Source organism: Crocodylus siamensis, chromosome 15 (genome assembly GCF_052110815.1).
Source record: "Crocodylus siamensis isolate JL-2025a chromosome 15, ASM5211081v1, whole genome shotgun sequence".
Classification (NCBI taxonomy): Eukaryota; Metazoa; Chordata; order Crocodylia; family Crocodylidae; genus Crocodylus; species Crocodylus siamensis.
In genome coordinates, this window is record NC_143409.1 from 40,103,680 (window position 1) to 40,118,108 (window position 14,429).

A 14,429-nucleotide genomic window follows, 5' to 3' on the forward strand; every position below is an offset into this window, starting at 1 on the left:
CCATGTGCAAGGGTGATATGACATGAATATGTTTGCGGTGTGGAATGTGCATGGTGCATGCTTGCAGTATATACATGAAGGAGGTGCACACGAAGCGTGTGTGTGTGTGTCTGTGTGTGTGACAGGTATCTTTAAGGTGAGGTGCACTTATCCAGATGAGGAGAGTGTTTGAGGCATGCACCTGCCTATCGTGTGTCTGTGGTACATATGCCTGTGTGAGGTAGGTGTTTTAAGTACGTGGGAACCTGTGGTGCATACTTGTGCAAATACACATGTGAGGTGGAGGTGTTTGAGGAATGCATACCTATGCTGCATGTCTGTGGTGCATATACACGTGAGATAGATGTATTTGAGACATGTGCCTGTCTGTGGTGCATATATGCAAATGAGAGGCATGTTTGAAGTGTGTGTCTATGGTGAGCATACATATGTGATGCAAGTGTCTTTGAAGCATCTCTGACATGTAGGACAAGTGTCTGAGGTGCTTGCATGTCTGTGGTGAGCACAAGTGGGTAAGGAAGGAGTATTTGAGGTGTGTGAGTACCTGTGTTGAACATATACATGTGAGATAAGTAGATCTCAGGTGGGTCCATGCTCCTGGTGAATGCGCAAAAGTGAGGCAGGTGTATTTGAAGCATGTGCATGCATGTAATGAGCATATACATGTCACAGGTTTTGTGCCCCGGTGTTGCTCCTTGCCATCCGAGCACTGGCTGGGGAGGGCAGGCGAGGGGCCTGGGGGTGCAGCTGGGAGCTGCCTGTACTCTGGCTGTCAGGGAGACTCCTCTCCAAGAGTCTGTTCCCACGACCTGCTGCACTTCCTGTTGCTCACAGCCTCCCAGGCCTTGCCAAGCCTTTGGAAAGGCTTTCGGAAGTTGGGGGGAGGGACGGGGGAGCTTCAATACATTTGGAACAAGCTACGACGACGTCAAAGAGCTCTCTCTGTCCTGGGAACGGCCCCAGCACAGACTTCTCCCTGGGGAGCTGCTGTGTGGCAGCTGCGGGGCCAGGGGCCAAGACACCTGGAGATAGATTCCAGTCATGGCCCCATCCCCCCCACCCACCCAAGCCCTGATTGTTCAGTGCAACTCCTGCTGCTTGTACAAAGCCAGGACACTGGCTGACACCCAGGGTCCTGCGGGCCCTAACAAAGTGTTCCAGCTTCGCCTGTGTTTGCTGGAGCCTAGAGGGACTGATATAGCAGAAGTGGGGGTGGGGGTCCTGGAAGTCTTTGTGATGATCTCACTGTCACAGAGCAGGCCCTAGTGCCAATGGAGATTTCCCCCCTTTCCCGTGCCCACCCACCAACTGATAAGGAGAGGCTTCATTTCTGTGGGCACCTGAGTGGCACCTACAGCCTGATACCCTAAAATTAGCAGGAAATGATGCCACTACAGACAAAATTTGGAGGCACCACAGATGGCACCAGATTTCTGCACCCCCGCCTCAGCTGTTTGCTGCACCCAGCCCCTCCTGCATCAGCTCCTGAGTCTATCGGGCCCTGAGGCAGCCTAGGCCCTTGCTCTTCTGCAGGGTGATATGGCTAAGCCCAACAGCCCCTCCCCTCACAGGGGCAGAAGAAGCTTCAGGGAAATAAAATTCCCTGCTGAACTGCACCCCCCCCCAATGCTAAACCCAGCCCATGGTCTGCTTGGGAGGTCAGCCCCAGACAGCAGGTCACCTCCAAGCTCACCAAAGCTATTCCCAGGCCATGAAACGGCGATGTCCCCACATCTCCATTCGGTCCTGCGGATGTATGAGCTGCAGCAGTGACCAACTCCAACAGGGGTGCCCTTGGTGCTCCCCGCACCACACACACACACACACACACACACACACATTAAAGCATGGAGCTCTCCTCTCTCCAGCCACCTCTGCTCTGCCACTTCCAGGAGCCCACCAAATACGCTACTTGTCCCAAAATGGGTACCCCTCTCTGCCTCCCTGTTTGCAGCTCAGGCACCTAGTGCAGGCAACATCATGCCTCCCTCAGACAGACCAAGGTTGGGGAAGTGTTGTGGGAGAGCTCTGAATGGGATGGTCTGACCTCTGTCATCACCACAGGCCAGGCATGGGCTGAGCTCAGTGCCTCTCATCCATCTCCCTCTTGTCAGACAGCTCCCTGGGAGCACTGCCCCAGCAGAAGATGAGGTGGTTCCTGAAATGACCTGGCTCCATCCAGCCTATGGTAGAGGGTGGACCTCCAGGTCACAGTATCCCACCAGGCTGGGGGGTGGGAGGGGACAAAGAGAATCACAAAAAGCGCCGCTGTCTTGGGGCTGTTCAGCACCTGCATGAAGTGAGTGAGCCCAGCTCCCGGGCAGGGGAGGCTGTCAACACCATTAAGAGGGCAAGCTGCCCCCCAGCTCTCTGGATCTCAGTAGGAGAAGAAAAGACATATTTGAGTGTGGCAGGGCACTGTGTGCCTACCACTTTAAGGCCCTGGAGCTGGCAGCCTCCAGGTGCCTAATGAGGGCAGCCATTTTAGGCTCAGGGCTGCCTATATAAACAAGGCAGTTTGGCTGCCTGGAGGTCAGGCAACAACATTGCCTGGTCTGAGGGCTGCTGAGTTTCACCCAGAGATAAGGGAGGAGCTGTAGGGGATGGTAGGAGGTTCCTGGTCCCAGGTATGACTGGAAACTACACTCCGTTGGGAGTGGGTGGCCTGGTGGGGCTCCCAGTGACGCAGAAACCCCCAGGAAATGCCAGGCTAGTTACCACGTGGTGAAAGGCAGGTTGGGGCACCTTAACTCCTAGCCCCCATCACTGGGTGGGTAACCCCTTGTGTTTGGAGGGCCTGGAGGGCAGACCCTGAGAGAGAGAGTGAGGGGCTAGGGACTCAGAGACTGAATGAGAGAGTACCCTCGACTGGCCCAGGCTGGGGCCAGGACCAGCATGGCCAAAAGGGCTGGGGGCCCACTGTGAGGGACACCCCAGAGTGAGGGGCCTGGGGTCCTGACTGGCCTAGAGGTGGGCCAGGGCTAGAGGGGCCAAAGGTCCCAGGGGAGGACCACACTTGAGAGGGGAATATAGATTCAGGGAGCTACATAGCTGAATGAAGGGGGAGGCCGCCTGAATGGAGGGATCATGCAGGGGTCCTGGTAGAAGGATTCTGGGGGCCAGAGTGGGGGCTGGTGATTATGGGAACATTGAGATGCCATCTGTGAGGCTTGGGCTGCAGTGTAGGGGAGGAATGGAGCCACAGATAGCGCCCCTTGGCAGCAGGGCAGAAAATGGGCAGCCTCCCACTTAATTAACACCTCTATTAATTCATTAAGATCAAGGCATAGCAGATGAGAAAGCAGATGGTTAGCCCAAGAACAGGGGGGGTGGGCCATGGTTGGATCAGCCCCGAGCACACCCCCTGTTACATTGAGAGATGCTGGGATGGAGATAGGATGTCCAGCATTGCCAGGTACCTGCCGGCTACCACAGAAGCCAAGGCACACCAAGTGAAAACCTCAGCATGAGGCTGTCTGACTGACAGGAAGTGCCCCGGAGAGCAGGTTATCCCAGTTATCCATCCTGGGCTTTTCTTGCACCTTCCTGGCCCCAGTCCCTCTAAGGGACAAAAAACTGGGTCTGGGCACTTTGCCTTGACCCTTCCTGACAATGCTGGTTTCCCTAAAGGGAAACTGAGGCAGTGGGGAAGTGCCTTGTGGCCAGGTCCTAACTGAGAGGTCAAGCACTGAACAGGCTATTCCCCTTTGCAGAGTGTGATCCAGCAGCTCCTGCAGGTACCTGGCAGGCAGGGCACCTGGGCTGGGGAGGGAAGCCTGACCTACCCCTGCATTGGACCTGCTGTGGGGCCACAGAGGAATTAGCAAATTGCAGAGATGCCCAGTCAGCCTCTTCAACAACAGCAAAACCCCCTGCCTGACGGAGAGTGACCTCCTGGCTGGGGCCAGACGCAGCCCGTCAGGGGGTCCAGCCAGTGTCCCTGACACCGACTCCTTCCCTGTCCTTTGCCAAGCTGGGCAATGCCCACTGTGATTCTCCTGACCCTGCTGGTTCCCCTCTCGCACATGCATGCACAAAGCGGCACTGATAGCTACGTGCTGACAAAGCCTTGTCGGGCACGTTGCTTCTCTGATGGGCACCGCCTGCCACTGCAAGTGCACTGATGGACAGCCTCAAGTGCGATTGGCTGTCAGGGTGCCAGTTGCTAAGAGACAGGCCTGGCTGTATCCCTCCAAAGCTGGCAGGCAGTGACATGTGAATCCCCAACACAATGGGTGGGCAGGCCAGCCACAGTCAGTCTCAGGCTAGTTCTCTACGGAGCTCCTCTGCCCACAGCCGGGCTGAGCGCTCGCCAGCTCCATCAAGAGCTGCCATACCATGCACTCACAGGCTAGGATCTCCAAAGACACTAACACTGCCTCAAAATGCTCTGGGATGCATGTTGTGTCACAGTGAGTGCCTGGCTACCAGGTACCTCATGGCTGGCAATGTGTTGCCACCAAGGCTTCTTGGAGCACCACAGTTGCATCAGGGGCAGTACATGTGTCTTCCTTTTCCCAAAGAGAACCTCAATTAGCATGTAGCTGTGGGGAGTCTATGACAGACAGGGTAGTACTGGGTCTGTCTGGGGAGGGCTGTGGGGCCTCTATACCAATGGTTCCCAACCTTTTGGACTCAAGGCATCCCTCGCTGGATTCAAAGCACCCTTCGCAGACTCAAAATACCCCTCAGAAAATGCCAACTGTTAGTTTTCACTTGTTTTTTGACTACATAAAAATACTAGAGCAATTCTTCTGTTGCAAAGAACTTAGAGCACAACAGTCAGAATTTTTTTTAACACTATGGATTCCTATTATAAATCTCTGGGTATATCTTGTTAATCATGTCTAGCTGTTTGCACACCTATTATTGTTAATATTGTGCAGCACACTGTGGCACTCTTAAAAGGATTTCACTGCATCCCAGAGTGCCATAGCATCCTGGTTAAGGATCACTAGTATTGCCAGTTCATTCCCAATACACACAGGGCATATCTACTTGGCAAACTTACCAGTGCAAAAAATATATAGATTTGCTAACAAAGTGCACAAATCCCTACTGAAATTACAGGAACAGGTTCTCAGCTGTAGCCATAAAGTAATGAATGAAAAAGGAGAATGCAAACAGCTGTTGCTTGAGCTACCTGAAGTTCTTGAGTAAAAATTCCTAGTGGAAACATTGGTTCCTCGCTAAAATCTTCAGACATCTGTCATGCATTGGGATCTAGCATGCATCAGAAAAGAGAGGTGTTGAGTCTATCAAAGGACTGGTAACAAGGTTGCATGGCTCTGCCTATCCTGTCCTCTTCCCCCCCAGTCCTTTCCCAACTACTTTATACAAAGGTCTGATGAAAATAATACCTCTCTGCAAAGAAGGAAATTGCTAGGTTGTCTTTGTGAGAGAGCCATGGCATACATCCTAAGGAAGCAAAAGGCTTACCCAGTTTTCAATCCCTAAAACAACAATGGATCAGTGTTTGGGGAAACAATGCATACGTACATTTATTCAGGGACTATATATGATTATGGGTCATCAGCCCAAGCGTGCACAAGCAAAAGCACAGGATATTCAACATATGCAAGCAGAAATGATATTTCCAGATACCTATGGCCACTGCTTGCAAACATTCATATGTGGTGTTATAACAGAGAGATCAAACCAAAAATCATTTGACTACACTTCACGCAGTGCATCACCGCATGCAAACCAAAGGATACTGATTGGCATAGTTGCCTTTCTGACAGTATTTTATGGGAAAAGTGCACACACTACCTAGCTTAAAAGAAATCTGCATTGAGGAATAGATAAGACTGATTTATTTTCTGCACTGGTAGCTCTGATAGCCAAAGCTAACTTTTGAGTTAAGCCAAGCCTTTGAATAAATAATGAGACAAAAAGCAGACCTTGCCAAAGCTATTTTTTAGTAAAAGAGGGACCCCAAACAAGCCCTGATTTTTAAGTTAAATGTTTAACTCTTTCAGGATTTCTGGGATTTATCCTGCTTCATGCATCAAGAGATGTTTTCTTGTGCTTTCAAATTATGGAAGGCCATTTTATAAACAAATAGCTAAACATTTATTAAATGACTACAGCAACAATCCTAAAACACGAGGGAAAGCTATATTTTAGTGGTTTTGAAGCAGTAAATACAAACAGTGCACATCCCCACAAGTGGGAATGTGCATTTCCCCAGGGACAAAGAGCAATGGCACAATATGTGCCGTGGCTGCTTGTCCCTGGAAAACGCCTGTGCATACCCACTCTGGAGCACGGCATGTTACCTTGGATGGGGTAGGTGAGGCTGAGGCCAGCACCTGGGCTGGCTCCAGCAGCCTTACCTGTGATCCTGAGGCCTCCAGGGACTGCAGCCACAACAATCCAGCAGCACGGAGCCTGACCAGCAGCTAGAATGTGGCTCCAACCAGCCAGGCTCTGGTTTCCAGCAGCAAATGATGCCACCATGTGCACCACCCTGCTTTTTTTAAGGTGTTTTTAACACCAGGGGGACGAACTGGACCTGGAATTCTCAGGTCAACTCATGGAGGCTGTAAAGTCAAGGGATGTGGCTGTCATGGGTGACCTAAACTACCCAGACATCTGCTGGGAGGAGCCATCAGTCAGGTCTGACTGCTCATGCAGGTTCCTTGCCGGGATACAGGACCTCCACCTAACCCAGGAGGTGCATAGTCCCACCAGGGGAAATGTCTTGCCAGACTTGGACCTTGCCACAGGCGACAACCTGGTGAGGGGTCTGCGGATACTCAACCATCTGGGCGACAGTGATCATTGCCTACTGGAATTTACTATCCAGTGCTGGGTGGTGAAAGCAAGCAGCAAGGCAGAGGTCCTCAACTTCAGGAGGGCCAACTTCTGTAAGCTAAGGTTAGTAGGAGAGGCATTGGGATCTTGGAGCTTCAATGAGATGGGAGTCCAAGATAGGTGGTTGTTCCTCAAAGAGATGATCCTCCGAGCTCAAAGGGAGTCAGTCCCAATGCACACCAAGCAGGGCAGGAGTACTAAGAAACTCCCATGGCTCAGCAAAGGCATCCAGGGATGCCTGAGGGCAAAAAAGGAGGCATACAAACAGTGGAAGCAAGGGGCTATCACCAAGGAGGATTACACCTCTGTTGCTTGGGACTGCAGGGAGGCTGTTAGAAAGGCCAAGGCAAAGATGGAACTAGGGCTAGCGACCAGAATTAAGGACAATAAAAAGTCCTTTTTCAAATACATAGGAAGTAAGAAGGCACCAGGTAACATGGGGCCCCTACAGGATAGGTTTGGCAATCTGGTGACTGTGGCAAATGAAAAAGCTGACCTCTTTAACGAATTCTTTGCCTCCATATCCCTGAACAGGGACTGGGACATCTTCCCCACCAGAATTGCGGACAGACCCAGGGGAGGCACTGCCATGCCTAAGGCCATGGATGACCTAGTTAGGGAACTTTTGGAGGGGCTGGACATGTTTAAATCAGTAGGTCCATATGCTCTTCACCTGAGGGTGCTGAGGGAATTGGCAGGGGTCATAGTGAAGCCCCTGGCATGGCTCGATGAGCACTTATGGGGCACTGGCCAGGTACCAGAGGATTGGAAAATGGCCAGTGTGGTCCCCATTTACAAGAAGGGGAGAGAGGAGGACCCCAGCAATTATAGGCTAGTCAGTCTCACCTCAGTCCTTGGGAAGACCTTTGAGAAAATTATCAAGGAACACATCTGCAAGGGCCCAGCAGGGGAGGTAATGCTCAGGGGCAACCAGCATGGGTTCACTGAGGGCAGGTCCTGCCTGACTAACCTGGTTTCTCTTTATGATCAGGTCACAAAGTCCCTGGACAAGGGTGTCAGGATGGATGTCGTCTTCCTGAATTTTAAGAAGGCCTTTGACACCGTTCCCCACCACATTCTCTTCAAAAAAAACTTGGTGACTGCGGCATTGATGCCTACACAGTCAGATGGGTGGCAAATTGGCTAGATGGTTGCACCCAGAGAGTAGTGGCGGATGGGTCATTTTCAACCTGGAGGGATGTGGGCAGTGGAGTCCCCCAGGGCTCAGTCCTGGGGCCCGTACTGTTCAACATCTTTATCAGTGATCTGGATGTGGGTGTGGAATGTACGCTGTCCAAATTCACTGACAACACCAAGTTGTGGGGCGAGGTGGGCATGCTGGAGGGAGGGACAGAATCCAGCTAGATCTAGACAGGTTACAGAGGTGGGTGGATGAGAACAGGATGGAATTCAATGCAGACAAGCGCAGGGTGCTGCATCTAGGGAGAAGGAACCAGCAACAAACCTACAGGCTGGGAAACACCCTTCTTGTCAACACGGTGGCAGAAAAGGATCTGGAGCCAGGAAGCGGTCAGTAAAGTTAACCACACCTTGTCATGCATCTACAGATGCATCAAAAGCAGGTCCAGGGAGGTGATCCTTCCCCTCTATGTGGCATTGGTCAGGCCATAGTTGTAGTACTGCATCCAGTACTGGTGGCTGTTAACAAACTCACCAGGGGTGACCAGCAAGAATTGGGGGAGGCTCTGTTCCCCCGGGCACCACCCGGGGTTACTAGGAATAATGGCCACATACTGTTAGAGAGAAGGTTCAGGCTGAACACCAGGAGACATTACTTTACAGTGAGGGCTGCCAGGCTCTGGAATGGGCTCCGAAGTGAGGTGGTGATCTCTTCTACCTTGGGGGTCTTCAAGAGGAGGCTGGAAAGGTGGGAAAGATATTTGGCTGGGGTGATATGACCTTGGCACCTGTTCCTGCCTGGGGCAGGGGGTCGAACCTGATGATCTGTTTAGGTCCCTTCTGACCATAAGTACTATGATACCACGATCTTGCAGTGTCAAAAAAACCCCAAAAAAAACCCACGCTACAAATTAGCAGCACAGGGAACACACACTACACATCTCTATTCCTCTAGACATGCACAAAGTGGTTACAACTGAATTAAATTCAGTTGCATATATTTTGGATCATGAACTTCTTTGGGCCCATTTAGTAGTAAAGTACAAATTAAAACAAAAAAAGCAAGAACCTTTTGGATGGAAACATTTACCCCTATGCATGTGAGCGTACGCATACACACGAGTTGATAGTTAGCAAAATTTAAAATATACCTCAACTGCCAAAGATCCTGCCTTCTGAAAACTTTTCTAGCTTCAATGGGGTTGTCAAAAGAGCAGCTGCAGAGCTAATATGGTCTGCCTACAGGGAACAAGTCAACGGTAGAGCTTTTAGCCCATAGTCTATAAGCAAGGTACACAGGTTTGCAGAGCATTTCCACCCTAGTTTCTGCCTCGTCTGCCCTTCTGTCTCTCTAGAGGCTGGCTGCGTTAATAACTTGTAACGCCATGGGGAAGACTTGCAGGAGAAGCTGCAGGCAAAACCTGATATGTATGTGTGTGTATATATATATATATAGTATATTCAGATTTTACTCAGCAGAAATGTTTTACCAGTCTTGTAAGTACATGCCAGGCTCAGATGAAAGCCAATGATAACAAGAACAAATCATGGGAAAAGAAGCACAGGAGGTCATGCATATGCAGAGCATCACTAAAATGCCAATTCCAAGTGTGGAAGCAATTATAAATTATTTCATACAAAAAAAGAGGTAAAAATCACAAAACTCACAAGTATATTTCAAGCCTATAGACACACACATTGCAGCCATTCCACACAGACACCCCCACACCAAGTTTGTTAACGTGATTTTATAGTGTGCACAGACACAGCAATTACAGAGGCATTCAGACCAAGTCATACAACCCAGTGCTAAAGAGAACAGCTGCTTCCAGGCATACAGTGTTAATTATTTGTGACCAAACCAATCTTTTCGCCCCCTGCAAAGCTAAGAGTGGTGTTGAACACTTCATTGTGGGTGCTGAAATAGTTGTGGTTGTGAGAATAAGGTATTTTATGCAGGTTTAATACTAGAAGGGCTTTAAGAAGCTGCGGGCAGTAATAACTAGTTTTTAGGCAGCATGCTTTGAAGCCACAAAAGAGCTACTGCCTTTAACAATGGCCATGACACCCCCAGGAGACCAGTGAATCATGTTTCCCCACATCCCAGTTATAGAAACTGAAGCACAAAATAACTAGCTCAAGGACACTCAGTTACATAGGCAAGATTAGGCTTCAATAGTTCCTGAATACCAGACCTGAATTCAGGCTTTGGAACAATCCAGATGATTAAAACATACCAAGGCACATTATTATAAAGCTTAGGAAAAGTAAACTAGTAAGAGTTAACTGGGAGGTGTTCTGACCTGGCGTGTCCTCTGGTTACTTTGTGCTTTGTTCCAACAGTTTAACACACAATATAAGGGGTATCAAATGACAAGGGAAGCCCTGTCAGCCAGGTGTGCGTATAATGATAGCACAGGTGCTTCCAGCCCCGTTACCACAGAAAGCAAGAAGCCAATGCTACAAAAACACTAAAATCAAAGTACTGGGGTTCTACAGATGGTGTCTATGAAAGCAACAGACCCTAAGCTATGTTTAGTCAAGTCTTTTACTAATGAATCACAAGTGGGGTCTCTTGAAAGAATTAACCAATAGTATCCCATACCACAATGTCTCAGATGCATACCCCCCCTCCTCACATCTACCTTACCTACACGTACAACCTCATGTACAAGAACACAGGGCTCCTGCCCTGGGTATCAAGTCTATGCCTTTGTTTTGGATAAAACTCACATGTCATATTACAGAAAACATGATACAAGTAAGGCTTGATCCTATTCCACCTGATAGGTACCTAAATAGATCTGGAAAACTAAGCATAATCCTATTCCACACTGCTCAAGTCTCTGAAAATCTATCTATGTTTGTAGCACATGCTCATCTGAGTCTTTAAACCATATCACAGAAAAACAGTGAGGAGGAGAAGGACCCCCACTCTTCTGTATTGATAGCTCTTCAGTGATTTGTACACAGTGGGAAAGGATCACACTTGGGCATCTAATAGGCGGAGAAGGAGTCTTAGTCACACTTCTTTCCTTTCAGCACCTTTTTGCATGCCACTAAGATCCAACCAGAAGGCCCTTCTTGCCAAGGGAAAGGAACTTCTGCAGCACTCACCCTAAACCACGTCTACTCAACTCCTGAGAGGCTGGGGCCACATGGTCCTGGTCACACATTGCCAGGGTTACACACCATGAGGGATCTCCCATCACCCCTGATGCTATGTGGAGCATGATGCTTCCCTGTCAGTGTCACAGAGAGCACCCTCCCAACACCACCAGCTATGGGCTCTCTGGACCACCCAAGCTGCACTTTCCTGACCTTACAAGTGAAGGCAGGAAGTGGAAGGTGAAGGAGGAAGAGGGATAGGGAAAGGGAGAGGGCATTGAGGAAGCCAGGAGACCAGGACAGCAGCAGCAGAAGTGTGGGGAACAGCATGGGGAATGGGACCTGGACCTGGACCCTGGGGGCTGCAGGTTAACCTTTTGAGGTCCACGTGACCTGGGGGCCACCAGTTGGACAGCCCTACCTTAAACCACTGACCCACTGACTAACAAACTTCTATGTGAGCTTGGCTGAAAAGAGGATGTGCCATCTAAAAAGACCAACTGAACAAAGCTGAGGATGCTTAAAAGGCTCTTGAATCTGCCCTTCCAATATCCGGAGTCAAATGGCTCAAGAAGAGACCTCACTCAGGTAAGGTAGTGGAGACTGAAGAAACAAACTCCCCACGCATTGCTGCAAAGGGTTTGAAACCCCAGAAATGCATCACAAGAGCTACACAGTGGTGATAACTGAGGATGCGTGTGGGGATCATGCCTTTGGACTCAGTTATTATTTGCGGCACCTGAACCAAAGCAGCACCAAAAAAGTAGCCCACTTTTTAAAACAAATCTTCCTTTCATGGGATTTCATCCTGGCTGATAATGTTTAGTGAGAAGGTGCCTGTTGATAGGTGTGACACTGTACCCCAGATGCTACAGATGCAGGGGCTACCATCTGGTAAGATTTGCATGAGAGGTAAAACAGCACTGTGTTGACTTGCTCCTGCAACATGGGTGCCATAAAGTGGTGTCCCATGAAGCACCCACTTCACACAAGTATTTTCTGTTGGCAACTAGCTACTTTTATTTCATTTTGCCTCACCACCTCTGTCTCCCCAATGGTCTCTAACATGAGGGGGGAGTTCCCCTGTTGGCTTGTATTTGGATAGCATGGTACATGGAAAAGAAGGTCAACAAACAGCACTGAACATTCACCCACTGGGCCAGTTATTATATCCAACATGGTGTATGCCTCTGCTGCCTTTGCCCCATGGAAAAGAAGGCATTGCTGTGTCTACTCCAATATGAGAATTCTGGAACACTCTCGATACACCAGTTAATACATCTGTGACATGACCTTCACCATCCCCGAACAGCGCTCTCACACAGGCCTTAATGCTTCCACATGCAGAAGCTAATTCAGTCACGCATATCACAGTTATATGTTACTCAGCTTTCTCTAAAACCTTGCTAGCTGTGAGATGGAGTTCACTCAGTTTATGAAAAGGACTATATGACACGTTGCCTACAGTGGCAGGACCTGGACTTGGTCACCCAGGAGGCCCCTTCCAGGTCTACGTACCTTCACTTATGGAGTGTCATAGGTTTACTTAGGTTGCCACCAAATTGTTTCCATCCGGTTGGGTAGCTTACATCTGTAGAAACAGCACTCCCTTTCTTTCTGTGGCCTGTTGAATATCTGCTTGAGGTCTGGTTTAATATCCCAGAAGTTCACTGGATGTTTTCAGAACTACCCTTGTCCTGAATTTCCAAGGCCTTGACAGAACCAACATTCAGTCAATGAGAAACTGAAGATAAGAATATAATTGAACATAAGGATACTGGGCTTTGCGCTTTAGTTTCTGTTCCATGCTTCTAACCTTTATTTGTGTAGAGGTCTCTTTAGCTCTTGGTTTAAAAAATTTACCTCAGAGATGCCTTTTCACTGGAAAGCAAACGGCAGCCAGCTGAATGACTATGTCCAATTCTCATTATCATCACCCCCCTTTTACTCTAAACCCTTAGGCATCCTGGCACACGACATACACATCCCTGCATTCAGATGCTAGAAACATATCCCAATTTCTTGATATCAACAAATACAGATACCTGATTAGAAACAGAATTTCTCTGGCTGCACCCATATCTACCCTCCACCAAACAAAAATAAGAGAAAAAAGAGAAATGGAGAGGTGATAAATCACTTTTACATTAACAATTGGGCCAAATGGGATTAAATGATTTCCAAAAATCATTGGGAAAATGTTGATAAAATCTATACAAATACCTACTGGGACTACAAACCTACACTGTCTCAGCTTTGGGATGTTCCCCTGCTCTTTGAATTCACTTCCTCTCCCTTTCATACTTCTATGATGTCACCAACAGCACTGCTCAGCTTTGAACAAAGACCCTAATATTTACTTTTCTATAGCTACCATGTAATAAAAGCATCTATTTTTATCACAGATTATTATACAGGTACCTAAGGTACCTAGATTCTTTATAATTTCCTCTCCTTTTATACGTATGGGAAAATGTAGTTAAAATGTAGATTTATGGGTCTTTTGAGAAATCTACCAAAATACATCCCTCTCTCCTGTTCCATTTTAGCTTTTCTTGAACCTGTAGTGGCAATTTATCATCTTTTCTTAGGGGCAGGGCTCTTTTAGGGGTAAGATGACAAGCTATGTGGACAGGGGGAAAGCAGCAGATCTGATTTACTTAGACTGCAGCAAGGCTTTTGACACCGTCCCCATGACATTCTCATTAACAAACTAAGGAAATACAAACTGGATGAAATTGGTGGATCATCACAACCATTGAGTAGTCATTAATGGCTCAGTCTCTAGTTGGAAGGAGGTATTAAGTGGGGTTTTCTCTTGGGTTTGGTATTAAATTCTTCATTAATGATTTGGACAATGGGATTGAGTCCACGTTTATCAAATTTACCCTTGACATCAAGTTGGGTAGAGTTGCAGACATTCTGAAGGAAGGGACTAGGATCCAGAATGACCTGGATAAACTGGAGAAATGGTCCAAAAATCAATCAACAATAGCAAGGTCAAAGTCCTGCACTTGTGAGAGAATACTTACATGCACAAATACAGACTGGGGGATAACTGGCTAGGCTTTAGTATTGCAGAGAAGGACCTGGGGGTTACAGTGGACCACAGACTGAATATGAAACAGCAGTGTGTACTTTTTACGAAAAAAGCCAACAGCATGCTGGGTTTTATGAATAGGAGTGTCTCTTACAAATCAAGGAAAGTGATTCTTCCACTCAGCTTGGCACTGGTTACACCTCACCTGGAGTACTGTGTCCATTTTTGGGCCCCACACTTCAAAAAAGCTGGACAGATTGGAAAGAGTGCAACAGAGAGTAATAAAAATTATTAGAAGTCTGGGAAACATGACTTATGAGGA

General features: G+C 48.3%; 1 long non-coding RNA gene across 1 annotated transcript in view; it reads right to left on the reverse strand.

The window, feature by feature from the left end:
* LOC149852405 (uncharacterized) overlaps nt 1-14,429 on the reverse strand; it is a 38,478-nt gene that overhangs the window by 15,373 nt on the left and 8,676 nt on the right. The gene's annotated exons all lie outside the window — the stretch shown is intronic.